Source organism: Rana temporaria, chromosome 11, assembly GCF_905171775.1.
Source record: "Rana temporaria chromosome 11, aRanTem1.1, whole genome shotgun sequence".
NCBI classification, from domain to species: Eukaryota; Metazoa; Chordata; class Amphibia; order Anura; family Ranidae; genus Rana; species Rana temporaria.
The window spans coordinates 12,895,502-12,921,209 of NC_053499.1; the positions used below are offsets into that span (position 1 = coordinate 12,895,502).

The 25,708-nt window shown below is 46.5% G+C and overlaps 1 protein-coding gene across 2 annotated transcripts in view; it reads left to right on the top strand.

Moving 5' to 3' along the window:
- TSPAN18 (tetraspanin 18) overlaps positions 1-25,708 on the top strand; it is a 172,052-nt gene that overhangs the window by 34,453 nt on the left and 111,891 nt on the right. For both annotated transcript variants that reach the window (XM_040328056.1, XM_040328057.1), the window contains exon 2: positions 18,408-18,512. The gene's annotated coding sequence lies outside the window, so the exon portion shown is untranslated. The remainder of the gene's footprint in view (positions 1-18,407; positions 18,513-25,708) is intronic.

The window sequence follows — 25,708 nt, forward strand, 5'->3', positions numbered from 1 at the left end:
CATCCAAACGCAGTAGAAAACAATGCTATCCAGAGTTCGGTGTCTCCAGGGAGGGTCTCGGTAATGAGGTGCTCTGGTAATAGACAGCGCCATGGCTTATGTTTGATATTGGAGTGATTGTCAGGTTGGCAGACCCCTCCCCCACCCGCGGGAATCCAGAAGAAGCTACAAACACCTGGATGCAGCTGTGCCACGCAGACAACAGACTCATTAGCTGTTATGTTGTAGCAGGAAAAGTTATTTACAGGGCGGGTGTATCAGGTGATGCCCAGGGGGGTTCTGTGTAGGAGCGTTTTTTGGTCTTGGTATGTCGGTAAGCGCCGGGCTTTATCTATAGGATTAATGGAAGATACATTGTGAGGAATGCCTACCGGACCAATACTTCTGATTTCAGTAGTTGCTGCAAAAATCTGGGAATAGGGATGAGCTGAGCTGCCCTGGGTACAGTTTGGGCAACCTAACCACTTGGCATTTTCTGACACTTTTTGTTCACAAGAAAAAATCGATATTTTTTTTTTCTAGAAAATTACTTGGAACCCCTAAACATATTCTCGCTCTATCTCGCAGCTCTATCTCGCAGCTCTATCTCGCAGCTCTATCTCGCAGCTCTATCTCGCAGCTCTATCTCGCAGCTCTATCTCGCAGCTCTATCTCGCAGCTCTATCTCGCAGCTCTATCTCGCAGCTCTATCTCGCAGCTCTATCTCGCAGCTCTATCTCGCAGCTCTATCTCGCAGCTCTATCTCGCAGCTCTATCTCGCAGCTCTATCTCGCAGCTCTATCTCGCAGCTCTATCTCGCAGCTCTATCTCGCAGCTCTATCTCGCAGCTCTATCTCGCAGCTCTATCTCGCAGCTCTATCTCGCAGCTCTATCTCGCAGCTCTATCTCGCAGCTCTATCTCGCAGCTCTATCTCGCAGCTCTATCTCGCAGCTCTATCTCGCAGCTCTATCTCGCCGCTCTATCTCGCCGCTCTATCTCGCCGCTCTATCTCGCCGCTCTATCTCGCCGCTCTATCTCGCCGCTCTATCTCGCCGCTCTATCTCGCCGCTCTATCTCGCCGCTCTATCTCTATCTCGCCGCTCTATCTCGCCTCTCTATCTCTATCTCGCCGCTCTATCTCGCCTCTCTATCTCTATCTCGCCGCTCTATCTCGCCGCTCTATCTCTATCTCGCCTCTCTATCTCTATCTCGCCTCTCTATCTCTATCTCGCCGCTCTATCTCGCCTCTCTATCTCTATCTCGCCGCTCTATCTCGCCGCTCTATCTCTATCTCGCCTCTCTATCTCTATCTCGCCTCTCTATCTCTATCTCGCCTCTCTATCTCGCCGCTCTATCTCGCCGCTCTATCTCGCCGCTCTATCTCGCCGCTCAACTTCATCTTTTATATTTTACCAAAAAATTGGGTAATCTATTTTTTTTCTTTTTGCATTAAAATTAAAATGTATTTAGAAAATAAGAAAGAAAATTGCAACCCACCATTTTATTCTCTAAGGTCTCTGCTAAAAAATACACTCAAAAGAGATACGACGGCGTATCTCCAGATACGCCGTCGTATCTCTGCGTTGTGCCGTCGTATCTATGCGCCTGATTCTTAGAATCAGTTACGCATAGATTTCTATTGGATCCGACAGGCGTAAGTCTCTTACGCCGTCGGATCGTAACTGCATATTTACGCTGGCCGCTAGGGGCATGTACGCTGATTTATGCGTCGAAATATGTAAATCAGCTAAATATGCGAATTCACGAACGTACGCCCGGCCGACGTAGTACAGTTACGCCGTTTACGTTAGGCTTTTCCTGGCGTAAAGTTACCCCTGCTATATGGTGGCGTAAGTGCGGCGTACCAATGTTAAGTATGGCCGTCGTTCCCGCGACAAAATTTGAAAATTTTACGTCGTTTGCGTAACTCGTCCGTGAATGGGGCTGGACGTAATTTACGTTCACGTCAAAACCAATACGTCCTTGCGGCGTATTAGGAGCAATGCACACTGGGAGATTTCCACGGACGGCGCATGCGCCGTTCGTGAAAAACGTCAATCACGTTGGGTCATGCTTATTTTACATAACACACGCCCCCCTGTTCCAAATTTTGAATTAGGCGGGCTTACGCCGGCCGATTTACGCTACGCCGCCGCAACTTACGGAGCAAGTGCTTTGAGAATACAGCACTTGCCCGTCTAAGTTGCGGAGGCATAACGTAAATGGGATACGTTACACCCGCGCAAAGATACGCGGATCTACGAGAATCTGGCCCTATATTGACAAAAGTATTGGGACACCTGCCTTTACACGCACATGAACTTTAATGGCATCCCAGTCTAGTTTTAGCTGCACTTTACTGTCCTTTTAGCGGTGCTTTTCGGCCGCTTGCGGGGTGCTTTTAACCCCTGCTAGCGGCCCGAAGAAAGGCTTAATAGTGCCCATTGTAGTGCCGCTGCCAAAGTGCTTTGCAGGCATTTCGGCAGCGGTGCCCATTCATTTCAATGGGCAGGGGCGTTTTTAGGAGCAGTGTATTCACCGCTCCTAAACCTACACCAAAGATGCTGCTTGCAAGACTTTTTTTTTATGTCCCGTAAGCGCACTTCTCCAGTGTGAAAGCACTCAGGCTTTCACACTGGAGTGGCAGGAAAGGCGCTTTACAGGTGCTATTTTTAGCGCTAAAACGCCTGTAAAGAGCCTCAGTGTGAAAGTAGCCTAACACTGGGATGCCATTAAAGTTCATGTGCGTGTAAAGGCAGGTGTCCCAATACTTTTGGCAATATTTAGCCGGATTCAGGTAGAGCGGCGCTTCTTTGTTCCGGCGTAGCGCAGGTCATTTACGCTACGCCGCCGCAAGTTAGAGAGGCAAGTGCTGTATTCACAAAGCACTTGTATCCTAAGTTACAGTGGCGTAGCGTAAACATGCCGGCGTAAGCGCGCCTAATTCAAATTGGAAAAGAGGTGGGCGTGTTTTATGTTAATTGACGTTTTGATCATACGGCGCATGCGCCGTCCGTAGACGTATCCCATTGCGCATGCGTCGGATAGAATGCCTAAGATACGTCGAACACTGCCTACGACGTGAACGTAACTTACGCACAGCCCTATTCGCGTACGACTTGCGCAAACGACGTAAAAAGATACGCTTGTTCCGACGTCCATACTTTGCATGGGCTGCGCCACCTGGAGAGCAGCTTTTATCTTTACGCCGGCGTATGTCTTGCGTAAATGGCGTAACTAATTGCGAAGGGCGTACGTACGTTCATGAATCGGCATATCTTGCTCATTTGCATATTCGGCGCGGAAAACAACGGAAGCGCCACCTAGCGGCCAGCGTAAATATGCACCCTTAGATACGACGGCGTAGCAGACTTACGCCGCTCGTATCTTAGCCTAATTTAAGCGTATCTGGTTACCAGAATACGCTTAAATATACGACGGCGCAGATTCGGAGTTACGAATTATGAAAATTCACATACAGCTAATAAGAGGCGACCCCCTAGCGCCCCCTGCAGTCAATGATATGACATGGTATATTACATACCGTGTCAGCTGTATCCCGGGCTGTAAAGGGACACAGATTGTGCGGCTGGAAGGTTAACGATGGGGTCGGCCACCCAGGGTGACAGTTTTGTGCCCAGCAAATGACATGACCTGGCAAGCTGTGGCCAAGTCTTTGGACGCCATAAGGCAAGGCTGTTGGGGACACATATGAGCCGTCCGTCAACAGGCGGAATTAGACACGCCGTCCCCTGTACTCTGCTGGAGGTCAATAGAAACCTCTACTGAGCAAGTATGGAATAGCTCCACCATCGCTTCCAATGTCTCCTAAATACAACCCCTCTGTCCTCCATTCATCCTCAGTTTTCCCTCTTTTTGGTTGGATACGTAGAACTCTGTACAAAAAGTATACTATGAAAGTACCAGAGGGGCTCCAATTATTACAATGGACTGTAACCCGTTTTACATTTTAAATGTTTTCAGGTTAAAAAGTGTAGATAACTTAAGCCCTGTACTTCTGTTATTTGGGGGGGGGGGGGGGGGGTGTGTAACACCATCCTGAGGGTGACAAAAGCCCTGGCTGAGCTGGTGCATTAACGAGGTGGGGGGGTTTGGGGGGTGTCGGCTTGCGATGGGGGGGGGTTTAACTAATGGAAGGGTGCTATCTCCTGGGGGGGTCTGTACTAATGGAGGGGGTGCTTTGTCCTGAGGGGGATCTTTACTAATGGAGGGGGTGCTTTGTCCTGAGGGAGGCCTGTACCAATGAAGGGGGGTGCTTTGTCCTGGGGGGGGGGGCTGTACTAATGGAGGGGGGTGCTTTGTCCTGAGGGGTCTTTACTAATGGGGGGGTGCTTTGTTCTGGGGGGGGGTTCTTACTATTTGTGGATGGGTGCTTTGTCCTGGGGGGGTTTTTACTAATGGGGGGTGCTTTGTCCTGGGGGGTCTTTACTAATGGTGGGGGTGCTTTGTTCTGGGGGGGTTCTTACTATTTGTGGATGGGTGCTTTGTCCTGGGGTTTTTTTACTAATGGGGGGTGCTTTGTCCTGGGGGGTCTTTACTAATGGTGGGGGTGCTTTTTACCAATGGGGGGGTGCTTTGTTCTGGGGGGGGGGTCTTTACTATTTGAGGATGGGTGCTTTGTCCTGGGGGGATCTGTACTAATGAAGGGGGGTGCTTTGTCCTGGGGGGGGTCTGTACTAATGGAGGGGGGTGCTTTGTTCGGGGGGGTCTTTACTAATGGGGGGGGGTGCTTTGTTCTGGGGGGGTCTTTACTATTTGAGGATGGATGCTTTGTCCTGGGGGGGTCTTTACTAATGGGGGGTGCTTTGTTCTGGGGGGTCTTTACTATTTGGGGATGGGTGCTTTGTCCTGGGGGGGGGGGGGGTTTACTAATGGGGGGTGCTTTGTCTTGGGGGTCTTTACTAATGAAGGGGGGTGCTTTGTCCTGGGGGGTCTTTACTAATGGAGGGGAATGCTTTGTCCTGTTCCTGTTCTGTACTAATGGAGGGGGTCTATACTAAGTGGAGGGGGTGTCTTTCGGAATTTTCGAATTTTCGACATTTCGAATTTCCTAATTCTGAAATTTGGAAATGTTGGAAATTCAAAATGTAAAAAATTAGAAAATTCGGAAATTGCAAAATTCAGAAATTTCTGAATTAACTAATTTTGTCCAAATTTTTGTAAAAAGCTAATTTGGAACTAAACTAATTGCACGTGTCTAAACAGGAAAAACGTAGAGGGTGAATCTCCATACCGGGGACAGACCCCAATAAAACTGACAGGGGTTCTAATCCTTCTCCACTCTTTTCCAAAACTAAAACAAAGTTTTGCCTTTAGTTGTACTTTACTGTTGCCCTTGAATCGTACGTATACAGTACATGCGCAGTCACAGGAAGGTCGGCGGCGTGTTGATTTGCAGGGTAAGTCGGCATTGAAAGACATCGCACTTATTTAATAGCCATGACCCCCGGAGGGCCCCTTTAATGTTTGGAGAAGGGATTTGCCAGGCATTCCTGGGAGACGTAAAAGCCGGAAATTCTTATCAATTGTCAGGACGACAGGCGACTCTCCGGCCCATGATTTTCATGCCCCGCGCGGCGCACCCCGGATTAATAGGCATTAGGATTATTTGGAATTTCACGCCCGGCATGTTACAGTGCGATAGGAATTCCGATCTCCCCGCTCACTTGATTTAGTCGTCCGGCGCTGACAGCTGAAACGTGAGGACACAACTTTTTCTTTATGGCAAGCGCCGGTCCCAGCGGAAACCGCGAAACGTTCCATTAAACTGCTTCCTTTTATACAGTGCTGTGAAAAAGTATTTACACCCCTTGAAATTTTCCACATTTTGTCACGTTACAGCCGAAAAACATACAGTATTTTATTGGGATTTTATGTGATAGACCAACACACAGGGCCAGATCCTCAAACGAATTACGCCGGCGTATCTATGGATACGCCGCGTAATTTCAAAGTTCCCCCGTTGTATCTCTGTTTTGTATCCACAAAACAAGATACGACGGAGTCTGGGCTCGATCCGACAGGTGTACGTCTTAGTACGCCGTCGGATCGTAGGTGTATATTTACGCTGGCCGCTAGGTGGCGTTTCCGTCTAATTCCGCGTCGAGTATGCAAATTGGCTAGATACGGCGATCCACGAACGTACATCTGGCCGGCGCATTTTTTTTACGTCGTTTGCGTTCGGCTTTTTCCGGCGTATAGTTACCCCTGCTATATGAGGCGTATCCTATGTTAAGTATGGCAGTCGTTCCCGCGTCGAATTTTGAAAATTTTACGTCGTTTGCGTAAGTCGTTTGCGAATAGGGCTTTGCGTAGAATGACGTCACCGTCGGAAGCATTGGCTTGTTCCGGTTTAATTTCGAGCATGCGCACTGGGATACTCCCACGGACGGCGCATGCGCCGTTCAAAAAAAAATGTAATTTACGTCGGGTCACAACGTATTAACATAAAACACTTAGGCTGCATTCACATAAAACACTTAGGCTGCATTCACACCTGAGCGTAGCATTTTGCGGCGGTTTTATACCGCGATATTTGTGGCTTTTTTTACCACGATTTGCCACGGTTTCTGCTGCGTTTTTTACCGTGTTTTGTCGCAAATTTGGACAGGTCTAGGGTCACCAATGTAAAAACAGAAAAACGCCCAAATCTGCCTAAAAAAAAAAAAGTCACAGAACTTGTTTGAGCTTCAGTCGTTTTTGAACTTCTGGCTTCAGGCGTTTTGAAGTGGAGATATGACCCTTCTCCATAGAGAATAATTGATTTTTTTCCCCTCCAGCATTTTGTAGCTTCAAGCTTCAAGCTACAAAACGCTCAGGTGTGAATGGGGTCTTAGGAAACATGGAAGAAAGGTCTAGCTAGGGCTAGAGCAGGAGGGGAGGACAGAGGGACGTACCAAAACACACGTAAGTAAACAAGTTGTAGTGACCCAAAAGCGCCACTAGATGTCAGCTTGCTACAGAACAATAGAAACCTGACGCAGTTCAATAAAACAGAACAAATGGAGTGATAGAGAATTAGGCAATTCATTTTTTTTGTTTTCTTGGAGTCTCCGGTGAACCATCACAATGGGAAAGCTACTTATTGTGGATTTTTGATTTTCACAGGTATTTCTAAATTGTTCAATTTAGCTTTTTTTTTTTTTTTTTACTGCAGCATTTAAGTCGCTACCCATGAAACCCCCTAAATAATCAGAAAGCCCCGCCGCCAGGCTCCTGATAATGAAACGTTGCGCCGAGCCAAAGTTACAAATTGGAAGCAGAGCGACTAAGTGCTGCCAAGTGGCGCAGCTGGTGGCGATAAATTAGCTGGCACACCTGGAGGGTCGGGTCCAGGCACCAGCGGGCACGCGTCTGTCTCTCACATCTAAGGGCGCTCATCCTGTTTACCGCGGCGCGGCCCTCCGTGATGGACAGCTCCGTTGTCTTTCATGTCAGCGGAGGCTCCCTGGAGCTCAGTTTGGGCACTACAGGACGCCCCGCCCTCCGCGCAGAATGCTGCACAAACATCAAAGCGGAGCCGGAGGATGAAGAGACGAGTTCGCTGCCGTAATGAACTTGGAAGAGAATCCGGACCGCCAATCGGGAATGAAAATCAATCTCGTCTCGCTGCAGCTCTGTTCAGCGTCCTCCGAACGTGACACCTTGGCGCACCCAGGCATTGCTTTGGCATTCTTCTGGAGATTTAGTTGGAGATCCTTATGCCGCGTACACACGGACGTTTTTTGTGATGAAATAAACGACGTTTTTAAAAACGTCATTTAAAATGACCGTGTGTGGGCTTCACATCGTTTTTTGTCTTCTAAAAAACAACCAAAAAAAAAATCGAACATGCTTCAATTTTTTATGTTGTTTTTTCAAAATGTCGTTTTTTGTGTCGTAAAAAATGATCGTGTGTGGGCTAAAATGACGTTTTTAAATGACGTTTTAAACCCGCGCATGCTCAGAAGCAAGTTATGAGACGGGAGCTTGAATGGAACAGAGTGCCGTTGTACATGTTGTACGTAACCGCGCTTTGCTAGAGCATTTTCCGAAAACGATGGTGTGTGGGCAACGTCGTTTTTTATGATGAAGTTGGAAAAGCGTCGTTTTATTTCATCACAAAAAACGACCGTGTGTACGCGGCATTAGAGGAGAGATTGACAGATCTGACCATCCATGGATCTGCACACTTTATGTCGTCCTTAGAATTGCTCTGTACCCCTCGTCTCCGCGTCCGATGCCTCGTACACACGACCGGGTTTTCCAACGGGAAAACTGCCATGAGAGCTTTTGGCCGGTATGCTCCTTCGCAGTTTTTGTGACGGGAAAACCACCGGCAAAAAAAAGAGAGCCAGCTCTCTTTTTTTTTTTTTTTTTCCCGTCGGGATTCCCGGCCGTGTGTACGAGGCATCAGAGCTCCCTCCCGCTCACTTTTTCTGACTTGCGCTGCATTCACAGTGTAGTATCTATGAGCATTTTCTCCTTTTTTTTTTTTTTGTGATTTTTGGCGCGTTTTTATGCGCAACGTGTGCATTTTTTCTTTTTTGCTTTGCCATTTTCTTATTAGCCAATAGAGAAAACTATCATCTGTTGCATCATTTGTTGCTGGTATTTCAGCTTTTCTAGCTTTTCCATAAAATGTTATATTTTTTATTATTATTATTATTATTATTATTATTATTATTGTATATATTTTTTTGGGGGGGGGGGGGGGTAAGGGGTTAGAGTTAAGGTCAGGTTAGGATTGGGGGTTGGGGTTAAGATTACGGGTTGGGGGTTGGGTTTAAGATTACGGGTTTGGATTAGGGGTTGAAGTTAAGATTACGGGTTTCGGATTAGGGTTAGGATTGGGGGTTGGGGTTAAGATTACGGGTTCGGATTAGGGTTAGGATTGGGGTTAAGATTACGGGTTGGGATTAGGTTAGGATTGGGGGTTGGGTTAAGATTACGGGTTCGGTTTAGGGGTTAGGGTTGGGTTAAGATTACGGGTTGGGATTAGGGTTAGGATTGGGGGTTAGGGTTAAGATTACGGGTTGGGATTAGGGTTGGGGTTAATATTACGGGTTCGGTTTAGGGGTTAGGATTGGGGGTTGGGTTAAGAGTAAGGGTTGTGATCGGGGTTAGGATTAAGGGTTGGGGTTGAGATTACGGGTTCAGGTTAGAGTTAGGATTGGGGGTTGGGGTTAAGATTACGGGTTCGGTTTAGGGGTTAGGATTGGGGGTTGGGTTAAGATTACGGGTTCGGTTTAGGGTTAGGATTGGGGGTTGGGGTTAAGATTAAGGGTTGGGATTAGGGTCAGGGTTAAGATTACGGGTTGGGATTAGGGTTAGGATTGGGGGTTGGGGTTGAGATTACAGGTTAGGGTTAGGATTGGGGGTTGGGGTTAAGATTACCGGTTCGGATTAGGGTTAGGATTGGGGTTAAGATTACAGGTTGGGATTAGGGTCAGGGTTAAGATTACGGGTTGGGATTAGGGTTAGGATTGGGGGTTGGGGGTTAAGATTACGGGTTGGGATTAGGGTCAGGGCTAAGATTAGGGGTTGGGGTTAGGATGTGGTGGCCTTTTTTGGGGGCATCAGATCAGCTCTGGGGGGTGGCTGTGTCAGTTTTATTCCGGGACACTATATTGTCCTGGTATGAATGTGCCCGGGACAGACCAGCAAAATGCGGGACTGTCCCGGGCAATCCGGGACACTTGGTAACTCTACTAGTAACACCGACTCGGACATCCACCTATCATGGAATTTGGGTATTTGCTTAACATCTCCCAGAAGCCAGCCCCCTGCTTGTATCGGGACTCTTGGGAGGACTCCTGTAGCCGGGTGCTGCTGTGATGTTTTTGGGATGCTTTTCCAGCACCCTGCCAGCCCTTCCTACCAGCCCATGATGCCGTGTGCTTGCATTATGCATTGCGTATACTATGCTACATGGAAACTGCTGTACAGGAGACATTGTCACAACCGTGTCCAGGTTCCACCTTCATGAGATCATTAGAGAGGGGTGCACAGGCTGGTACTTGCTGCATCAACGCTTACTCTTGCCATTTAAGAGACGAGGAGCAACCAAGGACGGTGACAACGCTATACCTGCGGGAGACCCTGCAAGGCAGAGTTGTCGCCCTAAACAGGAAGTTCCATAAGAACAGTTTTTACATTTCTTGTGTGAATTTTTTGAAAGTAAAGCAACCTATATGACAAGGTCCTGAATGAATATATATATATATATATATATATATATATATATATATATATATATATATATATATATATATATATATATATATATATATATATATATATATATATATAATATATATTTTAATTTTTTTGTAGCTTGCATTTTCATTTATAACTTTAATTTTACAACCAACAGGGAAAAATCCCCTTCCTGTTAGAGGAGAGCTGGACTGATCCCAAGAGTCAGGCAGTGAAAATTACCAGCTAACAAAAATTACAGCTGCTGGCTTTTGTGGGCTTTTTATTGTTTTCTATAGAAACAGATGTTCTTTAGTGTCTGTCGGAGATTACTGACTGATTTCCTTCATTTGTCATTGATTATTCCATGCATGGAGGACCATCGGGACAAGGACAGCTCTCCCCGGGAATGCCATTACAAGGAGATACCCATAGACACATGTGCATACCTCCCAACTTTTTGAGATGGAATGAGGGACACCTATCAGCAAAAGTATGCAGGCAAAGGACACACCCCATTGCCACACCCCTTTAAAGGAGAATTGTACAAAAAACAAGATTGGTTAAGCTCATAAGTAGAGTTGAGCGGACACCTGGATGTTCGGGTTCGAACCCGAACTTTAAAAAAAAAGTTTGGGTTCGGGCTCCGAACCCCATTGAAGTCAATGGGACACGGACTTTTAGTAAAAAAAAAAAATGCGCGGAGGTCCCCCCAAATAAAATAACCAGACCCTTTAGGTCTGATATGGATATAAAGGGGAACCCCGCCGTCAATTTAAAAAAAATGACGTGGGGTTCCCCCCAAATATCCATAACCAGACCCTTCAGGTCTGGTGTGGATTTTAAGGGGAACTCCACCCCAAAATTAAAAAAAAAATGGCGTGGAGTTCCCCCTAAAATCCACACCAGACCCCTTATCCGAGCACGTTGACCTGGCCGGCCGCAGAAAAGAGGGGGGGACAGAGTGCGGCCCCTCCCCCTCTCCTGAACCGCACCAGGCCACATGCCCTCAACATTGGGAGGGTGCTTTGGGGTGCCCCCCAAAGCACCTTGTCCCCATGTTGATGGGGACAAGGGTCTCATCCCCACAACCCTTGCCCGGTGGTTGTGGGGGTCTGCGGGCAGGGGGGTTATCAGAATCTGGAAGACCCCTTTAACAAAGGGGACCCCCCCCCCCCCCTGTGAAAAAAAACACACACACACACACACACCGTAGAACAAATTACTTTATTAATTAAACCAAATAAAAATACAGCGGTGAAAATAGACGATCGGTGCTGCTCGCTGCTCCATCGTTGTCTATCCAGCGCCGGGTGATGTGTCCAGCGATGAGAACATCCATCCATTCAGAGCACAGCTCAGCGAATGACGCGCCGATGCTTTGACGTTTCTTTTATAGGGGGAGGCGGCCACGCGTCACGTGACCCCGTCCCCCTCTGACGCACGCTCTGCTACGTCACTGGGACGTTGTCTGTGGATTCCCCACAGATGATCAATAGGGTTTAGGTCTGGAGACATGCTTGGCCAGTCCATCACCTTTACCCGCAGCTTCTTTAGAAATGCAGTGATCGTCTTGGAGGTGTGTTTGGGGTCGTTATCATGTTGGAATACTGCCCTGTGGTCCAGTCTCCGAAGGGAGGGATCATGCTCTGCTTCAGTAAGTCACAGTACATGTTGGCATTCATGGTTCCCTCAATGATCTGTAGCCCCCCAGTGCTGGTAGCACTCATGCAGCCCCAGACCATGACACTCCCACCACCATGCCTGACTGTAGACAAGACACTTGTCTTTGTTCTCCTCACCTGGTTGCCGCCACACACGCTTGTCGCCATCTGATGCCAAATACGTTTATCTTGGTCTCATCAGAACACAGGACATGGTTCAAGCAATCCATGTTCTTAGTCTCCTTGTCTTCAGCAAACTTGTTTCTTGTGCATCATCTTTAGAAGAGGCTTCCTTCTGGGACAACAGCCATGCAGACCAATTTGATGCAGTGTGCAGCGTATAGTCTGAGCACTGACAGGCTGACCCCCCACCCCTTCAACCTCTGCAGCAATCATACGTCTATTTCCCAAAGACAACCTCTGGATATGACGCTGAGGACCTCAACACCTTTTGGATTTTGCATTGTATTGTAACTGTACTGTTTGCCCTAACGTTGTAAAGCGCTGTGTAGGCTCTTGGCGCTATATCATTTCTGTATTATTATTCTAATAATAATAATCTTGAACGATGGATTCAGAGATGGGATGGATCTTGGATTTTGGAAGATGGGATGGATCCTGGATGTTGGATTTTTTTTTTCACTGGGGGGGATCTTGTGGCATCAAGACAACGCAGAGCGGTAAAGATAAAATCCCCACCTTATGGAGCCTGCTGAACACTGCAGCTTTAGTCTGGATTCTCTGTATACAATAGAGGTGCCCCTTCAGTTTATTTTTTTTTTAAGAATTCACTTTTATTACCAAATTTGGTTGTAGAATGAATGTGTTTAAAGAGTAAAATCAGCAACAAGATGACTCCACTGCAGGAGGAAAAAAAATCAGACGAGAACCAGCCTTCAACAAAGAAAATGGAGCCGTGTCGTAGGGAAGAGATGGGGCTGAAACTGGCACATTAAAGCGGAAGTTCACCCAAAAAACAAGTATATAACATGACATGCAGTATACCTCAAACGTGTACAGTATGCCGTTTTTTTGGGGGGTGTACAATACGGTATTAGGCCCCTTTCACATGGGGCGGATCAGTAATGATCCGCCCCGTGAACCTCTGCTTGCTCAGCGGAGATCGCTCCGTTGATCCCCGCTCTCCCCTATGGGGGGATTGGATGAACACGGACCGTCTGTCCGTGTTCACCCAATCCGATCCGCCAGACGGATGGAAAAGTAGGTTTTTCCTCCGTCACACTTTGGCGGATCGGAGCGGGTCGGATGTCAGGGGGCACGTCACCACTGACATCCGCGGCTCCATAGAGGAGCACGGAGCGCCCGTTCAGGTCCGCCAAAAAAACTGGCAGGCGGACCTGAACGGGCCGCCCGTGTGAAAGAGCCCTTATCGGTATTTTCCTCCCGGCTTCCGGGTACTCGCTCCCGCGGGAGTGGGCGTTCCTGTGCAGTGCCGCAATGACTTCGCCCAGATGATTGACGTGCCTGAGAAAAACTCCCCTCGGTGGATAAGGCGCGTCGTGACTTTCCGAAAGTAGCCAAACCGCGAGTCGGCGCTGTATAGAGCCGACTCGCGGTTCGGCTACTTTTCGTGACGCGCCTTATCCGCCGAGGGGAGTTTTTCTCAGGCACGTCAATCATATGGGCAAAGTCCCAGGTGACATTGCGGCTCCGCACAGTAACGCCCACTCCCGCGGGAGCGAGTACCCGGAAGCCGGGAGGAAAATACAGATAATACCGTATGTACACTCAGGGCCGATCCGCCCTATAGGCTCACTATGCAAGCCGCTTAGGGCCCTGCAAAGCTGATATGCCCGTCGTAAGTCTTTCTGAATCCGGGCCTAGGAGTTCAGATGTAAAAGGAGAACTCTCTGGACTCCGATGTAAAGGGGGACTCTGTGAGTTGAGATGTAAAAGGAGAACTCTGTGGACTCTGATGTAAAGGGGGACTCTTGTTATTAACTTCATATGATTAGAAATGTTATTTATTAGCAAAATAAATATATATAAAGAAAAATTGCTGTGCGCAGCTAAAGTGTTCGGGCTTGACCTGAAGAAAAGGTGGCGACCCGAAGTTTACTGCCCCTCAAACGTTAGGGGGGGGACTGTGGCCGGTGGTAGTAGAAAATGCCTTGGGCTTGGTGGTCAGTGGGAGTAAAAAATGACATCTTTGGTGTCAGTGTGAGGATTAGTGCCCCATCTTTGGTGTCAGTGTGAGGATTAGTGCCCCATCTTTGGTGTCAGTGGAAGTAATTGCCCCCCTTGTATCAGTGGAAGGAAAAGGCAAGCAAAGGGCCGAATCTGGCCCGTGGGCCGCAGTTTGGGGACTCCTGCTCTGGAGGAACCTTAGGATCCCGTAGAATCCTGGTTGAGAAAAGCCGCTTTAACTGGTTGCCGACCAGCAGCCGTCGTTTTACGGTGTCAGGACGGCTCCCCTGCGCGAGAGCACGTAGTATAACGTTGGCTCTCGCGCAGGCCACTAGGGGCGCGTGCGCGCCCCCCGTTCGCCCCCGACTCCCGTGCGCGTGCCAGGCGGGTGCGATCGCCGCCGGGCACACGCGATCGCTCGTTACAGAGCGAGGACCGGGAGCTGTGTGTGTAAACACACAGCTCCCGGTCCTGTCAGGAGAGAAATGCTGATCCTCTGTTCATACAATGTATGAACAGCGATCAGTCATTTCCCCTAGTGAGGCCACCCCCCCCCTACAGTTAGAACACACCCAGGGAACATACTTAACCCCTTCCCCGCCCCCTAGTGTTAACCCCTTCACTGCCAGTGGCATTTTAATAGTAATCCAATGCATTTTTATAGCTCTGATCGCTATAAAAATGCCAATGGTCCCAAAATGTGTCCTAAGTGTCCGCCATAATGTCGCAGTACCGAAAAAAAATCGCTGATCGCCGCCATTACTAGTAAAAAAAAAAATATTAATAAAAGTGCCATAAAAATCCCCCGCTATTTTGTAAACGCTATAACTTTTGTGCAAACCAATTAATAAACGCTTATTGCGTTTTTTTTTTTACGAAAAATATGTAGAAGAATACGTATCGGCCTAAACTGAGGAAAAAATACGTTTTTTTTCATATATTTTTGGGGAATATTTATTATAGCAAAAAGTAAAAAATATTCATTTTTTTCAAAATTGTGGCTCTATTTTTGTTTATAGCGCAAAAACTAAAAACCGCAGAGGTGATCAAATACCACCAAAAGAAAGCTCTATTTGTGGGGGGGGGGGGGGGGAAAGGACGCCAATTTTGTCTGGGAGCCACGTCGCACGACCGCGCAATTGTCAGTTAAAGCGACGCAGTGCCGAATCGCAAAAAGGGCTCTGGTCTTTGACCAGCAATATGGTCTGGGGGATTAAGTGGTTAAGTAGTAACTTCACCAAAATCAGATCTAAACGTACTGTTTCCGCTCGGAGAACAGGAGCGTTGTTGATTGTAGTACTGTGCGGGGGCAGCGCCTGACTCCCGGAGACCCCGACCACTGCGCTCTGGAAGAGTGACATTGTGACACTTCTAATCGCATGCGCTTAGTGGAAGAAAAAGAAAAGCGTTGCCATTTCCTCTACTTGTTATTTCGCCTGGCTGCATAACGAGCGCAATAATCACGGCTTCATTTTGGGCTTTTAAAGCCTCAACTCTGGGAAATAAGAAAATTCTCCCTGGCAGTCCGGGTTTAGGTCCCATTCACACCTCGGCATTTTGTAGCTCGAAAAACGCCAATTATTCTCACTGGAGACGGTTCACATGTCCACTACAAGTCGCCTGCGACCAAACGCCTGAAGGTCAAAAACGTTCTGGAGCTTTTTTGTAGTTCTGAATTGGGCAGATTGGTAATTTTTTTTTTTTTTTTTATTTTTTATTTTTTGGAAATGCTTTTTCTGATTTTTACTGCATTTTTGTAGAGTTTTGGACTTTTTTTTTATTTTTTTATTTTTTTTTGCTCAAATGTAATAATTGAATGAAAATGAATATTATTATTATTATTAATAACAATAAATAATAAAATACATTCAATTTTAAAAAAAAAACAAATGCATTTCAAAACCCTAACCCCAATCCTTAAAGTATAACTAAAGGAAAAACTTTTTTTTTTTAGTTTTGGGTAAGAGTGCAGAAGGATTAGAATGCCTGTCAGGTTTTTATTGCCGTCTATGGGCTAGATTCATATAGAACCGCGTATCTTTGCGGCGGCGTAACGTATCCGATTTACGTAACGCCTCCGCAACTTAGACGGGCAAGTGCTGTATTCTCAAAGCACTTGCTCCGTAAGTTGCGGCGGCGTAGCGTAAATCGCCCGCCTAATTCAAATTTGGATCAGGGGGGCGTGTTTTATGTAAATGTACTGTGACCCGACGTGATTGACGTTTTTCCCGAACGGCGCATGCGCCGTCCGTGGAATTTCCCAGTGTGCATTGCTCCAAAGTACGCCGCAAGGACGTCATTGGTTTCGAGGTGAACGTAAATGACGTCCAGCCCCATTCACGGAAGACTTACGCAAACGACGTAACTTTTTCAAATTTCGACGCGGGAACGACGGCCATACTTAACATTGGTACGCCGCACTTACGCCACCATATAGCAGGGGTAACTATACGCCGGGAAAAGCCTAACGTAAACGGCAAAACTTTACTGCGTCGGCCGGGCGTACGTTTGGGAACTCGCATATCTAGCTAATTTGCAGACTCGACGCGGAATTCGACGGAAGCGCCACCTAGCGGCCAGCGTAAATATGCAGTTACGATCCGACGGCGTAAGAGACTTACGCCTGTCGGATCTAACAGATATCTATGCGTAACTGATTCTAAGAATCAGGCGCATAGATACGACGGCGCAACTCAGAGATACGACGGCGTATCTGGAGATACGCCGTCGTATCTCCACTGAGAATCTGGCCCTATGTCCACCCTCTCTATTTGCCCTTTTTACCATTATCATTGAAATTCAAAGTAAAAGAAAGCTCCAAATTTTGGGTTGTCCCCAGGAAAGTAATAGAGGAGAAATCTTCCAATGGGGACACTAGTTCTGGTGACCACTGGGTGCTCTCCTACTTAGTGTGGTCAGTTTTTTAAATAGGAAAGCAGAGGGGCTGGTGGGAACACCAGGGATTTCATACAAAGGAAGCAATACAAAGAGAACAGGAGACTTCCTCATACAAGTACAGATGGTACAGAAGCCACATATTAAGAATATGACATGTCTTTACATATTCCATTTAACCGCTTGAGGACCGCCGCGCGACTAAATACGTCAGCAGAATGGCACGGCTGGGCATATGGACGTACAGGTACGTCCCCTTTAAGAAGCCCAGCTGTGGGTCGTGAGCGCGCCACCGCCGGCGGGCTCGTGACCCGGTCCTGTGCTGGGGGACCGCGCCCGCCGACCCGATTTGACGCCGGTGTCCCGCGATCAGGTCACAGAGGATGTGACAGATGTAAGGCCGCGTACACACGGTTGTTCCAAATCGATGAGAATGGTCCGACAGGCATGCGCGGGTTTTGAACTGATGCTTTCTGTACTAACCATCGGTTTGGAGCAATCGGGCAGCGGTCCATCGGTTCGATTTTAAAGCATGTTTTAAAATTTTGGACCAAAGGACAACGGACCGATGGGCCGTACACACGGTCGGTTTTGACCGATGAAACTGGACTTAAGGCCGTTTTCATCGGTTTGGACCAACCGTGTGTACAAGGCCTAAGATGTCATTTCATTTCCGACAGAAGAACACCCCCTCCCCCCGCTCCTCAACTTTAATATGACATGTCATTTTGCTTAGGGCCCCAGGGAGGTCAGGATCGGCACTGACTGTACAGTAAACTGGCCCTTTGTGTAAAAGTTTGGAGACTGTCAGAAGTGACTCATGCAGATAGCAGAGGAATGAGAGAGCAGACAGAAATCGCACTCAGTGCATTGGATTGAGGTAAGTAGACACTATAGAAGGATATGCTTTGTTAATTTTTCATTTTTAGAGGCTTACAGAAGCTCCTTTTTTACACATCATTTAGCTTGTTGCACTTAAACATGAAAACATATACCTGATTGTTATTTCCACCGTTTTCAGTTAATTAAATTATCTTGGCCAACAATCCATCCGGTAATTAGCTTCTTCTTCCCCCTCTGCGCCCGGCAGATGATGAGTGAGGGACGCATCACAGTGAACATTGTGTAAAATTTCGGCCCATTTTGACCGCTAATGAATGTAAAAAAGAAAAATAACAGAACGTTCCCGAGGTAAACGTAGCTCTCCGCAATTAACTGATTCATTGAATTTCAATATCAATTATGCCCGTGTTGTGTACGCGCGGTAATACAAAGCCGGCACGGTGCCCCCGGCCTGTCCCTATCTCTAAACTGCCGCCGAAAAAAACGCCATGTCCTTGGGATAAGATGGCGCCAATTAAAGCTGGTTAATGAGGCCTACATGCAAATGAGGCTGATGCATATGTATGAATCGCAGGCTGGTCCTCTGTTGCCTTCATTTAAATAATCTTATTGTGTTTTTTTTTTTAATTGGTTCCATTGCACATGCCCGGGGTGTTTATTTTATTTATTGTTATTTCCAGGAAGCATACGGACCTCAAGAATGTACCTGTAACCCCCCCCCACTTCTCTTCCGAGGGGAGAACTTGGATAGTCACGTTGGACTGGCAAAGGTGACCTTTGGAATCGTAAGTCTGATTTTTCTTTTTATATTTTACAGATAATTGTTGAAGCAGAACTACAGGCAGCCAACCAAAATGCAGTATATGAATATTAATCTGCCAAACATTTCTAATTGTTTTGTGATCAACTTATAAAGATGGAGAAGAATAAAAAGAAGTAGTAAAGTTGCGTCATTGGATTTGATTGACAGCAGCATGGGAGCCAATGGCTATGCAGCTATCAATCATCCAATGAAGAGCCGACTAGAGCTCGGGGAAAGCAACGTGGGATCGCGCCCAAGGAGATTCGGGTCTCAGGTGAGAAAAAACACAAAGCTTTACAACCTTAAAGGAAAATGTTCTACTCGTCTGCTTTTTCTTTAGCTTTAATGAGCATCAGGAGAAGCTGGTCAATAGCGAACCATCCATGAACAGTTCAGAACTAGTTTGGTAATTGTAACTAATAATAGCTTTACCATGAATGAGAGCCTTCACAATGACCCCAACAATGTCATTCCCGCTGACTACCAATGTAAGGAACATTTTTCTCATTCCACCAACGTAACAATGATTCTTCCCATTGACCATCTATGTTAGGGCCCTTCCATACACTGAGCATCAATGTTAAGATCCTTCTTCCGACTTACCACCATGTAAGGATTATCCTTCCCATTGGCCAAACATGTTTAGATCCTTCTTCCAAATGAACACCAATTTAAGGAACATTCTTATCACTGACCACCAATGTAAGAAGCATTCTTCCCCTTAACCAGCTATTTTAGGGTCCTTCTTTACATTGAGCATTAATATAAGGAACATTCTTCCCATTGACCACCAATGTAAGAAGCATTCTTCCCATAGGGTGCTTCTTCCAAATGAGCACCAATGTAAAGAGCATTCATCCCATTGACCATTTATGTTTAGGGTCCTTCTTCCACCTGAGCACCAATGTAAAGAACATTATTCCCACTGACCGCCAATGTAGGGAGCATGCTTCCCATTAACCATCTATGTTGGAGGTCCTTCTTCCCACTGAGCACTAAGGTAAGGAGCATTCTTCTGATTGACCACCAATGTAAGAAGCATTCTTCCCATTGACTATCTATCTTAGGGTCCTTCTTCCCACTGAGCACTGAAGTTAGGAGCATTCTTCCCATTGACTTTCTATGTTGGGGTCCTTCTTCCAACTGAGCATCAATGTAAAGAGCATTCTTCCCATTGACTATCATTGTTAGGGACCTTCTTCCCCTTGGCCATCTACATCATGTTAGGGCCCTTCTTGCCACTGAGCACTGAAGTAAGGAGCATTTTTCCCATTGACTTTCTATGTTGGGGGTCCTTCTTCCAACTGAGCATCAATGTAAAGAGCATTCTTCCCATTGACTTTCTATGTTAGGGTCCTTCTTCCAACTGAGCATCAATTTAAAGAGCATTCTTCCCATTGACTATCTATGTTAGGGCCCTTCTTCCCACTGAGCACTGAAGTAAGGAGCATTCTTCCCATTGAATTTCTATGTTAGGGTCCTTCTTCCAACTGAGCATCAATGTAAAGAGCATTCTTCCCATTGACAATCAATGTTAGGGACCTTCTTCCCATTGGCCATCTACATCATGTTGGGGCCCTTCTTCCCACTGAGCACCATAGTAGGGAACATTCTTCCCATTGACCACCAGTGAGTACCCATGCAAGGCACATTTTTCTCACTTCCCACCAATGAATGGTGGACCTTCTACCAATGACAACCACTATAAGGGGGCTCTTTACTGACCATCAATGTAAGAAACACTAAGAAATTTTACTGTCCATGTGTTTTACCGGTCTTTATTATTATTATTATTATTATTATCTATTTCGTTATTATTATTACTGATAATAAAAACTGTACAGAGTAAGAGTCAGATATGCAAAATATCCCACATTACTTATTCCTTTTTTATTTATTCTCATGTAATTAAGATGCAAGCTTTTGGCAAAACTTAGACCCCCTTCTTCAGGCTTAATACATTTCTCCATTCCCAACGTTCTGCATTAATAGATGACTAACACCGTACAGAACTCTACAACCTACTCTTCATGCTAATGAATCGTGAGCTGCACACATAGTAATTATCAGGGGCTCCTTGAGACCTCTAAGCTCTTCCAAGAGTTCATTTGTTTTAAAAAAGATATGGAAAGGCTGCTCTGTGTATATGAGGAATCCTCCAATGTGTCGGAGAGTCTGGTGGGTGTGGTGGCACTGTTGTGTATCCTGTTGGCGGAGCTATTTCTGAACATGTTCATCTGTTTTACAAACAAGCAGAAGTTGCCCGTTTCCAAAAAAGGCCTAGAAGCCGAATCATTGAAGCTGCCAGTAACATTCGGCAATGTCTTTTGATACAACCAACAAAGTCAATACCAACAACCTCCATGTTAACCTTAACCCTAAACTCGCTGTAAGACAATAGGCTCAAGGTACAAAGCTTTAACATTTTAGCGTATCCAATTAGACGGGCGATGCTTATAGACCTGGGGTCTCCAAACTTTCTAAAAAAAAAAGGTTCCGTTTAGTGTTCTTCATGCTTTTTAGAAGAGCTGGACTGGCCAATAGTCATGTGCATACTGAAATATTCAGTTTCGGAATTTCGTTTTCATCCGAAAAATAAAATTATTTAGTTACTCCCGAAATTCTTTTTTATTTATTTGGTTTCGTTAAAAAATGCATTTGTCCGAAAATCTGAATTAAGGTTGAATCTGTCAATTGAAGGCTCATGGTGCCCGTTGAATGTTCTAAGAAGATTCGACGAAGCAGCTAAACTGAACGACGCCGCAATCGTACATTTCCGGTCGAATGCTCCGCCCACAAGCTATAGTAAAATTCTAGTGTTGTATGACTAGAGAAATAGTGCCCCATTGTCAGTGGGAGGAATAGTGCCCCATCATTGGTGTCATTGGGAGGAATAGTTCCCCATCCTTGGAGTCAGTGGGAGGAATGGCTTTAGCTTTACATTGTTGGTGTCATTGGAAGTTATACTACCCCATCATTGATGTCAATAGTAGAGAGAGTACCCCATCGTTGGTGTCTGTCAGTGGAAGGAATAGTGCCCCATTCTTGGTGTCAATGGGAAGACTAGTGCATCGTTGGTGTCAGTTGGTGGAATAAGGCCTCATGGTTAGTGTCAGTGGTGGAAATAGTGGTGTCAGTGGAAATCACAGTGCCCTATTGGTGTCAGTAAGAGGAATAGTGTACCATCATTGGTGTCAGTGGGAAGAATAGGGCCCCATCCTTGGTGTCAGTAAGCGGAAAAATGTACCATCATTGACGGTCAATTTACTAAAACTGGATCGCTCAGAATCTGGTGCAGCTGTGTTCAATAGCCAATTTGGCTTCTAACTTGAGCTTGTTCGCTTAAGCTTTGACAAGAAAACCTGGAAGCTGATTGGTTTCTATGCAGAGCTGCACCAGATTTTGCACTCTCCAATTTGACTAAATCTTCCCCTTGGTGTCAGTAGGAAGAATAGTGCCCCTTTGTTGGTGTCAGTGGGAGGAATAGTGCCCTATTGTTGGTTGCAGTGGAAGGACTAGTGCCCTTATTGTTGGTGTCAATGAGAGGAATAGTGTCCCATCGTTGGTGTCAGTGGAAGGACTAGTGCCCTTATCGGTGTCAGTGGGAGGAATAGTGCCCAATCGTTGGTGTCAGTATCGTTGGTGTCAATGGGAGGAATAGTGCCCAATTGTTGGTGTCAGTGTCCTTGGTGTCAGTGGGAGGAATAGTGCCCAATCGTTGGTGTCAGTGGGATTAATAGTGCCCAATCGTAGGTGTCAGTGTCGTTGGTGTCAGTGGGAGGAATAGTGCCCAATCGTTGGTGTCAGTGGGAGGAATAGTGCCCCATCATTGGTGTCACTGTGAAGAATAGCGCCCAGAGGACCGGATAAAAGCAATCAAAGAGCCACAGTTTGGAGACCACTCTTCTAGACATTTGCTATCTGAAATGTGATTTCCATTTTATATTTTTCTTTTGCATACTTACCCCCGGTAAACTGAGTAAAATGACAGTTTAAAGCCATTGGGGAATGCCACTTATTACAATTTCACAATTCACCAAAGCATCAAAGCTGCCTTAATTAGAGAAAACTGGAGCTTGTGAATATTTATAACATTTTGTGTGGATCTCGCCTCTCGGTTGCACGCAAAATAATTACCGCTGATATTTCCATCCTGAGCATGTGGATGGATCACCTCCGGCTCTGACGGTAACTTTGCCTAGCAACTACTTGCTGACCTTGAATATCATATAATAATTATCTAACATTTAGTTTTTCTGCCATTGTTGAAGGATGATTTAAGCTTTTTTGTTTAAACGCTTATTATATTCCTCGTATGATAACCACACTCCTGATAATAAAGGAGCACTACAGTCATAAATTATAATAAACTGCAAAAATGAATGCAAGGGACATAATCCTCTCTTCAAAGGTCGCTGTTTTTCACCAAATCATTTATTTATTACAGGCATTTATATAACACCAACCATTTACATTCACAGCAGCCCCTGTCCTCAAGGGGCTTGCAATCTGAGGTCCCTTTCTCCCATACATACATACATACATACATACATACATACATACATACAGAGGCATAGCTTGAAGCTTGTGGGCCCCCGATGCAATCGTTGACCTGGCCCCTGGGCTGTTCTCATCCTGTGCTTTTCTCCATTCAGGGAATGGCTCACAGCTTGTCCCCAGCCAATGAGAATGAAGGGGTGTGGAAGGCAAAGTGGAAGCCCAGTACTGGAGCGTGGCTGTGGGGGCTTTGGGCAGATCGGAGCTGGACTTTGTGGAGAATATGATTATATGACAGGGAGGCTGCAGGGGCCCCCTGGAGCTAGGGGTGGGGTTGTGATTGTGACCCCTGCAACCCCTTATGCTACGCCCATGCATACATACACATACTAGGGCCAGTAAGGACTGGAGCCAATTAACCTACCAGAATGTCTTTGGAGTGTGGGAGGAAGCCAGCGTACTTGAAGGAAACCCACGCAAGCACAGAGAGAACATGCAACCTCCATATAGAATACATCTTGGCTAGCATTTGAACCAGGTGCTGCAAGGCAGAAGTTCTAACCACTAACATGTGTTGTCTATGTAGCACCCGCCTACTTAGGGTTTAGAATGTTAGGCAAATTTGTCTTGACTCCTCTATAGCCAGTGGAGCATTGGTTGATTATTTTGGCATTTTCAGTGCTTCACATGCTGCTGGTCTGAATATTCCCCCCTGCAATTCTAGAGGGTTCTGGAATTTTGATGGACGGAAAGGTCAGAAAGGTAGCCTGAATTTTTATGGGGACCCAGCCAATCCTTCCGGAGGAGTGCCCAGTAGGTGGTTGGAGAGTCCATAAATAGTCTGAGGCTTGGAGCAGGAGCTGAGTTGGTTCTGGGTCCAGTCCTGCAGGAGGAGCCCTCTGCCCCTGGAGCAGTCCACTGGAACGCTGTTTGAGGGTCATCATGGCCCCAGCTCTAGCATAGCTGGGAAGCATATTTAAAGCATGGTCTTTGGTTCTGGTCTAAAGAGTGCCCAGTGAAAAATGAAATGGTGTCTCCAGCTGTTCTGCGCTATTGTGAGTTTTATTTTTCCCTCACTGAAGAGTGCCCGGTGCATATTAGGCAACTCATTATCCTCTGGCATTGAGTACTGACCAAAGTTCAGACCCCTAGTGACTGTGCAAATCTCTGAGGCACTAGTCATAATTAAGTCAGTGGTGAATCATCTGGGAACTCTTCACCTGTCTTGTGACCCAGTGAGGTATCCGTGGGAAGAGAAGTGTCCTCTAGAAACTCTGTGTACTTTTTGGGTATCCCATGATCCCACTCACCTCATCAAAATTCACTCTGCATTAAAAAAAAAACATGAAAAGACACCCCCTAGACCAGCGGTCGTCATCCAGTGATCCATGGACCTCCATTTGTCCATGAAATTTTTTTGGTTGTCTCTAGGGGTTCTGACCGTGAATCAGCACTGTGGCGGATGTATACCGCCCAATGTTTTTCTCAGATGTATACCACCCATTGTTGTTCTCAATGCATGCTGACAGAAAATACGTTGCCCCCTCTTTAGTTCCCACTCCTGTGTACTCAGAGGTACGTGCTGGGAGTAGTGAAGGAGGGGCCTTCCAATGGCAGCGCTGATCAGACTGGGAGGGAGCACGGCCCTCGAGCACCTGGCTGGATAAGGAGATGAGATCCAATGATGAGTCTGTGCCTGTGTAAAAGACAGCAGTGTGATGCAGAGTGTGGGGGGGGAGGGGGCAGAGAGGCGGAGCATTGTGTGTAAAAGGCAGTGGTGTGATCCAGGGGTAGGGGAGCTGAGAGCCAGAGCATTGTGTGTGTATAAGGCGGCTGTGTGATCCAGGGGGAGGGGTGCAGAGAGCCGGAGCATTGTGTGTATAAGGCAGCAGTGTGATCCAGGGGGAGGGGGGCAGAGAGCCGGAGCATTGTGTGTGTGTACAAGGCAGCTGTGTGATCCAGGGGGAGGGGGGCAGAGAGCCGGAGCATTGTGTGTATTGGGCAGCTGTGTGATCCAGGGGGAGGGGGGCAGAGAGCCGGAGCATTGTGTGTAAAAGGCAACAGTGTGATCCAGGTTAAGGAAGGCAGAAAGCCAGAGCGTTGTGTGTATAAGGCAGCAGTGTGATCCAGGGGGAGGGGGGCAGAGTGATTTGTGTGTGTGTGTGTATAAGGCAGCAGTGTGATCTCAGATTGTTGTCGAGTCAGTTAGAGAGAGAAAAGAATGCTGTGTTGGCACTGAGGAAGGAATCTGCGCATTATAAGCCGCACCTTAGGGGTGCGCTACAACTATATAACCAAACGATAGTTGATTTGCTTATGACAACCAATCAGATCTTTGCCTTTTCTCTTCTCTTCTGTTCTGCAGTAAAAGAAATGGCATAAGCTGCCTGATCACATGCTTTTCATCAATAGGACCCAAAATGTGTTTCCCCGTTTCATATATGTACTTTGACTTGTGTCCAAGTGCGGGTGATTTATGAAGTATTTATTAAGCTTAATGTTTATTATTTTCTGGATTTTCTCCCCTTTAAAATAACATGCTTGTCACACTCGGAATTATAAATGATCCGCCCCGACTGCAGATCTCGGCTTATTTATTAAGTGTAACGCTGGTTTATTTAATGTCTGGCGTGACGCTAACATACAGCAGAAGGTCAGAGGTGTCGTAAACAGCCTTAATGT